General features: G+C 42.7%; 1 protein-coding gene across 5 annotated transcripts in view; it reads right to left on the reverse strand.

Annotated features, from left to right (window-relative positions):
- LOC109854112 overlaps positions 1-12,273 on the reverse strand; it is a 33,083-nt gene that overhangs the window by 17,757 nt on the left and 3,053 nt on the right. For 3 of the 5 annotated variants that reach the window (XM_020426900.1, XM_020426902.1, XM_020426897.1), the window contains exon 1: positions 4,387-4,559. The exons of 1 other annotated variant lie outside the window; for it this stretch is intronic. The gene's annotated coding sequence lies outside the window, so the exon portion shown is untranslated. Of the gene's footprint in view, positions 1-2,939; positions 3,886-4,386; positions 4,560-12,273 lie in introns of those variants that run through there. One more of the 5 variants, XM_020426898.1, reaches the window with a different exon arrangement.

A 12,273-nucleotide genomic window follows, 5' to 3' on the forward strand; every position in this document is an offset into this window, starting at 1 on the left:
TGTTTTAAATTAATGAAAATTATTTTGTATCATCGATAATTGATATCAAATACGAAATCCAATTAGCCACTTGTTAGTTATCTATCGGACGAATAATACGGGCTACGTGGGATTGTGTACCCCGTGTAAACAAAGCGACGTAGTTGTCTCTCGACAACTTCATTGTGTCACAAATCTTCGATTTAGATTTTCGTTCATTTTCAATTATATAATGACCGGTGTTATTTCACGTTATTCAAACGCAATTAATAATCTTTCCGTTAGATTAAACGAGCTTGTTGTTTCACATCAGAGATTTCAATACCGCCAGAGAAAAAAAAACGAATTATTTTTATATTTTTTTAATCGTCACATATATTTTTTTCATATGACTTTTATATGACTTTTATGTGACTTTTATATTTACAGTCCGCGATGAACCATTGCTCTCACATTTTCAAAATTACAGTAGTGTGCGCGTATGTGTATGATTACTTGTAAATCCCTATTCTGATTCGCGAGAAAATGTTGGTTTATCCTTTCCCACATCTCAACGATCGAGCGCAATTTAGTCTACGAGTCTCGGAGGTCTTTTCATCTTTCGCGTAGAATAACAAAACTTGCTTTGTATCTTGTTCGCTCTTTGCGCGCTCTTCTCGTCGTTTTTTTCGACGCAGCTCAGGCAATCGAAGTTTTGAATAAATCACCTGGGTTATTTACGGGTTCCCCTGAGCTTTTCCGAATCCGGGACACACACACACACACAAACACGATCGCTATTGTATATCTCGATGTGCAAATCGAAAGCAATGCAATTCGCGCCAAGAAAATCCGGACAAATCATCGTTCGAAGCAATTCCAAGAAAAGCTCGAATAAGTGATATCAGCGAGGAGAAATCATGGCCGTCATAAAAATCCGAGGGAAGCGACACTAAGCTCGCCTTTCTATGGGATTAACTCTCTCACGGAAATTCCCTCGGACGGGCTCATTTCTTGAGAAGCTTTGTCGGACCGATAACGAGTTTCCTTGGTTCCCATTCGCTGGACAATCGGCAAACACAGGAAAAAACGTGCATAGCATTAATTCTATTTTCGATTATAAGAGAGAAAGAGAGAGAAAAGATAACGTTAGAGGTTTTCTTGAATTTCTCGGAATTTGGGTTCATGGATATATTCGAGAACTTCGAAATTTCAAATTCTTCGATACGTTGCTATATTCGGCAATGTGAATCCGCGAAAATGATCATCGAGGGTTGAGGGAGAAAATCAAATTGTCGGATTATCCGTTTGTTGAATCGTCAAATGGGATCGGAATTATTACGTATTATTGGCACGTAATGTAATTCCGAAACACGTTCACCCGTGTAATCTCGGCAGATTGTAGTGTGACAACAAACGAGACAAATAAAAATAAACACACACATTTCCGTGTGTTTTCACAAATCCCTAATGTAATCGGTCAGATTTATTCGAGGGACGAATCAACCCCGAAGCGCGCGAACATTACCCCGAAATAGTTCCCCTGAATTGATTAAAGGAGCGGTTCCGCGAAGACGACGTGGTTTTATACTTTTACGTCCTTCGGACGTTCGCTGCGTCATACTGTGACGATAAATAAAACGGTCCCAATCAGGATTCAGCTCAAAGAGCTCATCTCATGGAACAATAGCTGTGAGAAATTGAAATTTTAATTGAAGTTTTACATCCTCTTATGTCCATCGCATTAAATAGAGAAAATAATCAACGTACTTTGAAAAAATACGACTGAAAAATTGAACATAATTTAGTTTCAAGCCACAGTGTATTTTTCGCGATCATAATTTTCTAACGCTTTTATCTGCATCTCCCGCTGCTTGCACAGCACCACATATTTAGGAGTAAACAATCATCGAAGAGAGATTGAGAGCAAATTCAGCAGAGTTGCTACTCTTCTTTTTTTTTTTTTTTTTTTAAGTGACGCGGATGTCTTGAGGGGTGAAATGCGTGGGAATACTCTGGAGAATCGCTCATGCGAAAGAAGAGAGATATCTAATGAACACGAAGATGTAACCTTGACAAGCCGCGAAAAGTTTAATCATTTTATCCTTCTTAATATCGTTATATAACTTTTTATAAATGTGTTTCATATTTACGCCTTTTTGGGTGTTTTTTAATTTTTTAATTTTTTTTTTTTTTTTTTTCCATCTGTTCCAAGTTTAATTTTAGATCGAATATCAGTGATGATTACTTGTGGTATTTTGTAACGTTAAAATCGCGCAATCAATCAGACGTAAAATTCGATTGCCAACCATCCCTTAATAAACGGCGTTGTGCTTAATCGACCATGAATCATCAAGCCCTTGAAAAGTCACGCAAGGGACAAGTGGATTCCAAAACGGACGCATCGATATTGCGCGCGATAACGGGAATTCCAATTATCATTGTTGTGCGGACGTTATCGATATCGATACTACCAATCTGATTTGATAGTATAAGATACATAAGATATATACCCCCGCTCCGAAAATGAATTGAAAATCTCCCGGTGGCGATTAGATGTCACTTGCTCGCAATGTCAATTAAATGAGTTGTTCGTACTTGTTAACATTAGATTTCCGGGAATGTAAAGCATACACACAATATGAATGCGTAATATATTCAGAGCATGCGAGGAAGTCTATACAATGAAAAGTCGATGACTTGAGGTAAAAAAAAAAAAAAAAAAAAACACATACATACACAAAACCGACAGAATATGTTTGAAATTATTATCTGCACGTTTTTTTTTATATATATTTAACGCGCATACGTTTCTAAAAATGAATTGCACAATTGCGTTTGCCATGTACTGTAACAATATTGAATATTACGCCGAGAGCGTCTGTTTATGCTCGATTAAAAAAAAAAAAAAAAAAAAAAAAACGCTTCTCTCAGAAGTAATTATCATAAAAGCTCTTATTGAGATATATATTAAGACGTACCTTAACATGTTATAATATAACTCTGTTACAACAATGAACATCCGAGATAAATTTAACGTGGGACGGAGGGGAGGCCGTGTAAACACGATCACACTTTACACTGTCACTGTGCGTTGTGCGTGGCACTGATAAAAACGCATCGTCGCGTTTATCGTATCAACAATTCCGAAATTGTTTGTCATTCATCGAGAAGTAATAAAAATCGCGCGCGAAATAACAAACGTAATAAAAAACAGACATTTTCTATCGCTACGTACACTAGAACTATCGATACGATTCGCGACGGGAACTACACAGAGAATTGTGATATCGCGTATTTTTACTGACACCACGAGATACTACGACTCGGTGACAACGCGCGACTGCTATATAGATAAAAGACGTATCCGTATTTTTTCGATTCCGAAAACTGCGCTTAGCATTCTTCGGACGGAATTCGAAAGATCGATCGCACCGCGAAACATCGCGTTTGTCTACCTCGCCGAGGGATGTCTATTGTACTATAGCGGGGAGAGAGAGAGAGAGAGAGACTCTCTTCAGCGCGTAGACTCCGTGTCGCGAAGAAACGCAAACTTGACAAAGCGTTTCGCGCGCTAATATTCGGAAGCGCACGAGCCACCCCCTCCCCCGTAGAGAAAATGTACACATGTACACTCGCAATCGTAGTGCATCTCGCGCCTTTTCGATGCCGGGAGCGCTAGGAGATGTGACGTGGCCCGATCGAATGGTCCACTTTTTAGCATCGCCTAAGCCTCCACTCTCCCGTGGTCGATATTTACTGCGCCTCAGCACTCACGGCTTGAGGTACGACGACGGCCACGCCGAAGAAATCGACTCGCGTCCCTCGGGCCAGCTGTTAATCGACCTCGAGAAGGAAGCGCTCTCTCTCCCGCTGTTCCCTTCGCCGGCTAAAAATCGCCTCTTCCTCCCCCTACTCTCCCCGGCTCGCTCGCTCTCTCTCTCTCTCTCTCTCTCTCTCTCTCTCTCGATCGACCCACGCCGATTTAACGGCCGTCACGGAGGGACGACGTTCGGAGCATGACGTTCCCTGGTAGCGGTGTCGCGTCGCCGGTAGTCGATCGTTCTCGCGAACACAAATTCGCTCGTCGTCATCGTGGTCGATCCACCACCGTGTTCGTCGGTTCACCAGAATAATAATTCGCGCGAATGTTTACGCAAAGAAGAATACACTCTCTGTCTCTCTATCTCTTTCCGCGACAACAACCATGTTGTATCATAGAGAGAAAGGGAGCGCGAGTAGGGAATAGAAAGGAGGGCAAAAAACATAAAGAGAGGAGGGAAAAAATGATGCACAACAGGGTACGACACACGGCACGTCCGCGAAGATTTCCCTCCCCCGTACCTTCCCTTTGCTTTCACCTCCCGCCGCCGTACGGGAAAATGCGCGACCGCGAACAATAATATGTCACAAAACTCTACTACTCACTCGACGAGTCAAGGCAGTGGAGCTTCATGAACGCGTCCCGCAGTGTGTATCAGGCCATCGGAATACGGCCGAGCTCGCGGCCCTTCTTCCGCAGCTTCGAGTCTAAAACCACCGTCCGCACACCGATACGCTGTTAAGGCAGCGCCGCGCGCGCACACACCAGCAGCAGCAGCAGCACCGCTGTTATCGTCGCCGCCGCCACCATCACCACCTCTACCACCACCGCCGCCGCCGCCGCCGCCGCCGCCGCCGCTGCTACGCCGGCATATTTCCGCGGGGGTAAGAGAAGCGAGAGGAGAGGATGTGAGAGAACGCGCGCGAGAGAGACGGAACAGCGGATAGTGGGGGAGAAACGCGAGCAAGGCGTTTGCGCGACGGAGTTAGAGCGCGGCAGCGGATGGACGAAGGACGGTGGTGACTGAGAGGCAGCGCGGGAAACATGCGCACGAAAGAGAGGAGAGGAACGCGAGAGGAACAGTTCGAGCGAGAGGGATCTAATCCAAGTGGCGGTGGGAAGGGAGAGCGATCGGAAACGCGTGGTAGTGCACCGGGTCCCATTACTAATCCACTCGGAACATACATATGCGGGAATTATATGGATGTCTATGTACATCTCTACGTGCGCATAAAGGATTATGCGCGTATTCCGTCGTGCCGTATTCAATTCCCTTTCTTCTCCGAGAAGGGTTACGACTGTCGACTCTGTATACGAGAGCGCGTATTCCACACGTACACGCGTTTGTGTACAAGCAAAGAGAAACAGAGTATACGCAGATTGTATGTGTTTGCGCGTTTCTCTGGTCTCTTTCTCTCTTTTTTGTTACTCTTCTCTGCGCGCTCTCAAGGAAAACCCGATTGTATCTCGTATGCTCTGACACGGTCATACCGAAGTCACAGATACGTCTTCCTCGCGTAAAACCGCTCGCTCTCCCCCGCATTCGACCGCGCCCTCACCCGCCGCTGCCTGCTTCCCCGGTCATCCCGTACGTGGAGAGGGTTGCGACCGATCGTCGGCGGAGATAGCCGAGGGCGAACGAGCGCACGCCGGGAACGACTCGAAGGCGAGCGGGGTGAGGACCGAGGTCGTCGCGGATGCAATCGCTCACGGGGGGTGAGTTTCAAGTTTCCCCTCTTACAGCGCGTTCGATGTTGGAGCCAAGTTTCCGGATAGGTCTCATATACTCGGGCTATTGTCTTTCCAGTCGTTGGGCAGAGTCTCTCGCGATTAGAAATGGACGTTGCTGCGAATAAACTAATAATCGACATCGATGCCGCATCTATATAGAGATACGCGCCCTCACGTAGTCGTTTCACAAGTAAATATAGATCATGGAAACCGAATCGAGAGATGATGAACGTTTTCAATGACGAGAGGCATTGAAATCCTTTCCTCTTGCACGCATATTATATAGAACCTGTTATAATTGTTTTCCTGCTTCTACCGTATATAAATGTGCAATTTAATTGAATAATTTCGACAGGCTGTGTGTGTGTGTGTGAGAGATTCTATATTCGCGAGTATATATAGTAAACCCCGACGGTTTCGCAACGCCCGAGGCCCTCGGAGAAACATATGCACACATAAGCTATGTATCATACGCATTCTTCCGCCTTTCTTCCCGCTCGACTCCAATTTCACCGGGACGTCTTTTCATTCCACATCTCATCTCCTTGCCACGACGCCTCTCGGCATTCGCCTTAACCTCCGTTGCCTGAATCGCGAACAGCGTATGTTTAATTCATGCCGCGCGTTATGCACGCGAGCCAAAGAGTTCCCGGCGGGAGGCCGCGAGGGATGGGAACGAGAAGAGTTTTCCCTCGCCTTGTCCTTCGTGCTTTGATTTCCCGGCACGATGGGACAGCTCGCCGCCCCCCTCCTTCCCTCGTCCGTTGCTTGTTTCCGTCTCATCCGCGACCTGCTCCTCTTTGTTTGTTTGCACCTCTTTCAATCGACGCATGTTGCCGCACCAGCTATCGGTTTTTTTTTTTTTGTCACGAGTTTGAAGTAAAATTGCACACGATCTCACGATTGCCTATGTATGTGTAAGAATTTCGATTCCTCAAAATTGAGAACGTAGGCAAGCCAATATGAACACGGATGACTGTGTGTGTGTGTGTGTGTGATTCTTTCATTTTATGTGTATATATTGTGACAAACGTTTCGATCATAGGTATATAGTAGTAGTTTTTTTCAATGTGAGACTACGTTACGCAAAAGAGTATTCAGTAAAAATCTAAAAATGTATGTAACAAAGTTAGCGTACAAAACTAGATTTTTTAATAAGTTTTTTTTTATGAGTTCATTACTTACAATTACGTTCGCAAATTAGTTCGTTGGACAGTTCCAATCCTGTTAAGGTCAGAAAGCGGATATGTATCAAAAATGTTGTCAAAACAAATATTATGTTATGAAAATAAAACTATGTAAGAAACAAAGAATTGTAAATTGTTAAAAAATTAAAAAATTAGATTATATAGTAATGAAAAAATATTAACTCACTCATAAATAAATTAAAAATTTCGAGATTCAATGCACGCTAAAATACCGTCACATTTGAATGTGATGTGTTGCGCATGTGCGTGTAATAATATATTAAGTAATAACGTAGGCAAATGTGGAAACATGCGTCTCGATCATCGAATTTCGATCATCTTTTCAACAAAACAAACTCAAAATTAACGTTACACGTCGAAAGAGGATTGGGTGTGTTTGTTTCACAAATACAGTGCTACGCAATACGAAAATCGGCATGTGTTCGGCTCGAAGTCGGTCGTCTAAATTTTTAGTCGCTGATATTTCCTGTACGATTCCGACAAAGTTTCCTTCGTTCCACCACCTGTAGAAACCGAGCCGGGACTTCGAGGCTTTTAATGCTTCAGGTGGTTAAATTTTTACTCTGCGCTGAACGACGCGGCGGCAATTTAGGAAACAGCACGAAACAGCGGAACCGTCTTCTTTGATGTTAGGATATTTCTTGGGCTGGCTTCCAATCGCGTGACTGAATCGAAGCGGAAACGATTGCGTGGCGCCGTATTGCGAACAGACGAATATGCATATAAATTATATGATGCGCAACATTGCGCATTATCTGCGAACACGCCAGCGATGATTGTTACGCTTGTGTTCACACAACCCATTTTTTTTTTCGCAGCATCTGTCAAAAGCACCTCCCGACAAAGTTGAAATTTCACGATTTGTTTGCGCTGCTCGATCGACTTTGTGACTAATTGTAACTGTCGATAACAAGAAAATTATTTTTTTCTCGCCAAAGACTATTAGCCGCGTTATTAGCGGGAATTTTTGAAAACTTTCGACAACTTTCTCAACTCTGTAACAGAGCGCATACAATGCATAACTTAAGCAACAAGGTAACTTTATGCATTACCGCCTACGTATATTCGGTGGAGCGAATAATTGGGTGGACTAAGTTTTGGTACACATTACCCGAGTAATATGGCAGTAAGTAACAGTTCTACTTGCGTTTATAAGCACATAAGCCGCAATATGGCATCATTGTGTAAGTTTCTTATACACGTGAGATAATGATTTATTAATGAGTTATTATTAGTATACTTCGTCATTGTCATTTTTAAACACACACGAAACAGGGGGACAGTATGAGCGAGCGAGCGAGCGAGTGAGTGAAGGAGAATATATGTGTGTGTGTGCGTTAAAAATTAAAAATATTTCTATACATGTGAGATACTGCGAAATAATTTGCCACGCATATACGATCGGATATTATCATGTGGAATAAATGTCGGATCTTTTCAATCAAATATAATGGTATCGGACATATGTTGTGCTTGGAAACGTCACGTTCTATTCTTGTTTACGTCCCGTACTCGACGAGATGTTTATATACGCAACTTCAAAAAACATACGTCTTAATTACTAAATTTTCTTGCACTCCGCTGAAGCAATTAATCGCGATTTCTCGATAAACTAGCGCGGATTAATTTTCCACCGGGTGATTCTCTTCCATAGAGGACGATAATCGACCGATAACACACAGCACTGTGTGAAATTCAAATTACGATCCTTGCGCAACACCCGTGTATTTTTAGTAGCAATCTCTACGTGCTTCCTGTGTCAAATGTCGCGTAAAGTACGGAATATTATTTAAAATTTAAATGACAAAATATCCTGGATTTTTCGGTCGATTAACTTTTCGCTTAACCGCGGTTATCACACGGTCGTGGGAAGTCTAGAGAGAAATCTTTTTTGAGAAATCCCTATATGTGCGCTGTGCTTTTGAGTCCGCAAAGATTAAGGATTCTTCCGTCGTCGTCGCGCATTTAACGATCGAACGTCCTTTCCATTTTGTCGTCATAGGAACGGTAATAGGAAGATTTCCTCTATTCGATCGGAGAATAGAGAGTAATCTCGTGTATGACCAAAAAAGAAGGATATTACGGACAAAATAGACAATCTCCGTATTTGACACTCTTCATCCATACTGTTTGTATTGATCGAATTTCTTCCGCTTTTTGTTTTTGATCTTTTCTTCGCTCGAATCAGATATTTGTTCAGCGCGAAATACTGTAACAAAACACGGCAGCAGTAAAATAAATGTTACGCGAACGAAATTTTGTCAATTAAATCGCGCAACGTACGATCGCAACGTATCATTTATACTCTCTGTTGAGAGAAGAAATTTGTCATTTGGAGCATGTCGACGCGACGTCACGAAATAAAACGTCGCGTTCGTGTATACATATATATGTCGATGGAACTTAATCGGCCATAAAGCGCCATTAAAAATCGTCATAACGGCGCTCGAATATGGTCGCGGTGAGTGCGCGGAATCCGCTCGGATTTCCTCGCGCTTGACCTATTTTTGCCCCGGAGTTCTCGGGAATCGCGAGAAAAACGAGGTGTTATTGCTTTTATGGAATTTAATTAACCTATCGGAGACGTTATTTTTAATCGAAACAAAATTGCGTTCGATTATTAGTTAGTGAAGATTTAAACAAGAGAGCACAGCGAGTGCGTATATTTGCGAGTATATTACAAACTATTGTCGCAAACTTGTTTGTTCGCCTCGTATGGCGCAGTCATTTGTCACAATCGGTTTGTCGTCATACGTTTATAGAACCGCATTGTGCGCGATCGTTCTCTTTTTTTTTTTCTTTTTGCAAAAAGACAATAACGGAAGAGGTAATTGACGACCACCCGCAACTCTTTCTCTCCCTCTCATCCATAGAAACGCCCCTTTCAGGAACATAATTACATCCAAAGTTTCGTGCGCGAAATACATGAATAGCATTATGCATTGTTTGCTCAAACTTTACTTTCAGTGCGGCACAGGTGCACACAAAGTTCTAATTAAATTTAAATCGTTATCGCATCTCTTCGCGAAGCCACAATCTCATTTTCCATAAGTAAATGCGCCATAATGATATGGAATAACGTGGCATTATGCATGCGCAATGACGTATAGGGGATATAGACGTACGCGGAACACGCGGAAGCGCAACAATGGGCCTTTTGAATGTACTTCCGGAACGGAACGCCGCATCAGGCGCATTTAACGAGACGAGTCGGCAATTGGGACGAAAAAAAATATCACGAACAACGTACGTGTGTACACGTGGAAACAGTGAATTTCAGAGAGTGCGGCATAGGAATTCGCGTTTTTTTTGTTGCGCGAACAATTGTGTATCTCGTAAGCAACGGTAAATATCTATCGAGAAAGAAAGACATAGAAATCTCGATTGAAATGGACCGGAGGAATCGAAAGTGTTTTTCGATCGCGCGGATCTTAACGAGTGCAAAAAAAAAAAAAAATTCACGCACGGTTAACGCACGCTAATCGAATATGGTTTGCTCTGTTTCGTAGCGATACAACGCGTATATGAAGCCTTCCGTGGCGTGAAAATCGACCGCGCGATAACAATCCTACCGGCCGGTCACTTCCTCGGATGTGTTTTCACGTTCGCGCAGACAAGCCCTTAATAAATTTATGCGTGAACTGGAACTGGATAGAATCGGGACAACTATATCGGTCTATAGCCGTAGCGCGCGCGTTACAACGCATGATCGATTAAGTAGAGAAAGCCGGCCGGGCTTGAACACTCTTGCGCGCGCTCGAGCACAGCTTCAACACCGGTTTTGCGCGCGCGCGCGTGTGTGTGTGTGTGTGTGTTTTACGTGCGTTGTGCGTGCACCTCGCTTTCGATCACATACTGTGCACAAAACCGCGATGTGTTTTTCTCTCGTAATCCCGTGATGATGAAACAGTAGCACGTATGTAGCAGTGTTTTGTCGGAGCTCGCGTATATCGCACTTTTGGTATCTTCGGAGACGTTCGAGCAACGTCCGAAAATACACCTCTGTTTTCGCGCGGACTGGAAAGTTTACTCGTGACGGAATAATGCATGTCTTTATCTGACCGCTACACGGTCTTATGTAAGCCAGCGGCACCCCGAGGCCGATTTATTCGAGGCTTTCCGTTTCGCTGCGATTAGGCTTATCAGATCCGCGGCGCCGACAATGTCCGATCGTATTTCTCGGTCTTTAACCGCCCGCCATTCTCTTACGTGTAAAGTGCATTCTATTACCGTCGCTATCGATAAGCCGTTTTTGCACGCTTATGATTCGCGCGCGAAAATTCAATTAAAATTCGATCTTGATTTATATAACACGTGAAATTAATAACGATTACACAAACGCGGACACGCAGTTCTGCTTGTTTTTATTTTTATTTTTTTTTATTTATTGTTAATTCGTTTTATTTGATTCCGAATTAGTGTTTACCGAAAGAAAAACTGTAAGAGCAAAGTTTCGCGAGAATGCGAATTGTAATATAAAATTAATTCACTTATTGCGAATTAAACAGTCGTGTAACAGTCGTATATAAACCGAATAGAACGTGTGCACACATGTAACTTCATCGCAGCTAGAGCGCATCGAAGAGCGTATTACAGAATAGAGACTCAATGCTGGCCTTTTACTATCGATTCTACCGACGTTTCTGCGGAACGTAGTTGCTCGTCTCTTCTGACCTTTCAGAAGTTACGTGAAAACAATACACCTTCAGTTTGTCGAACGTATCCCAAAGAACGCGAAGATCTCTCGTTTCTTCAAAGACTAGGTATGTGAAGAAGTAAACGCGCGAGAGACGGGACATTCCCGTCTCCTCTCGAGAGAATTTCATTACTTCTAATCGCGCTAACGAAGATATCAAATTTTCTGATCGGAAAGCTCTTCCGTCGCGGTAAATTACTCGCAGACAAATTAGTTTTGCGATCCGGTTCGTTTTTTTTTTTTTTTTTTAGCGGGAAATAACAGCGAGAAAAAGAATCAACTGAATCGTGTTTTTTTTTTTTTTTGCCCGACGACATGCAGAGCATACAATACATGAACTGTTCTACATGTACGAATGCGGGACGTGCATACAAACGAATTACGTGCATTCCGTTGCGACCCGTTTGCAAATTTAATTGCGCCAGCTTTCTCTCAATTATTTGTATTCATTCATGATGTTTTCTCAGTGACACTTTGTTTTTGACAACAAAAGCTGAGATGAAACGCACGATCCAATGATCATCAATTTTCCCAAAATCGACAATTTAATAAGATAATGTAAAATAACACGTTGCATCTAGAATTGCGATAAAATATAATAATAGTTATCTACAATTTAAAAGCAAAAGAAAAAAAAATCTGCGATTATTACGCGTAACAATCTACTAATATCTCTGCGAACGTACAAGATAACATGATTAAGATAATTATATATCGCGTCTTGCCAGATGACCGGATGTTAATAAATCTGCTCGGCTAGAAACACGTGTTATCTAGCACGTTAATTACTCTTATCGTCAATTCCTGTTCGATATTCGATATATATTAATGCGCTTTCGCGAATTTCGCTAAGGTGA

Source organism: Pseudomyrmex gracilis, unplaced genomic scaffold, assembly GCF_002006095.1.
Source record: "Pseudomyrmex gracilis isolate BER0280 unplaced genomic scaffold, ASM200609v1 scaffold_59, whole genome shotgun sequence".
Lineage (NCBI taxonomy): Eukaryota > Metazoa > Arthropoda > Insecta > Hymenoptera > Formicidae > Pseudomyrmex > Pseudomyrmex gracilis.